Below are 555 nucleotides of genomic sequence, written 5' to 3'. Positions count from 1 at the left end.
TGAATTATGAGGTGGGCAATAGCTCTTGTATCTTCAATGTCCTTGGCATCAAGTTGACAGAAGCCTTTTGTAAATGCAGGGATCTTAACCTCTGCACACATCACTCCCACAGCATCTCTGATGTCAAAGCCTCTGTTGGCCAAACCTACATCACCTGGTAACAGCCTGTGAAGAATACCACATTTCTCTACATCATTTTCTACATTTGCTGCTACTACCTCAGCCTCCACTTGTCCAACAACTCTTGTCCACAGCCTCCATCACATGGTGATTATGGTGTTGGTCTTCTGTCGTGTCCATCTCTGGCAGCTCTTCATGTAACTTCTATGCAGGCCTCACCTTCAGACTCTGCTCCTCCATTACTAAAGCCTGTCAGATACAATGAGTGCATACATATAAGGCAAATGTTCACCAGAAGTCCAATTAAAAGTGCATGACTCGTCAAAAAGCTATGTGCTGATTACCTGACAGCGAGAGCATTTTTTTATGTTGGTGGTGGTGGGAGTTGTATTTACCTCCGACTAGGGGTGCGATATGACCAAAATCTCATATCCC

The sequence above is a fragment of the Oreochromis niloticus genome, linkage group LG10 (genome assembly GCF_001858045.2).
Source record: "Oreochromis niloticus isolate F11D_XX linkage group LG10, O_niloticus_UMD_NMBU, whole genome shotgun sequence".
NCBI classification, from domain to species: Eukaryota; Metazoa; Chordata; class Actinopteri; order Cichliformes; family Cichlidae; genus Oreochromis; species Oreochromis niloticus.
This window is presented reverse-complemented; position numbering follows the sequence as displayed.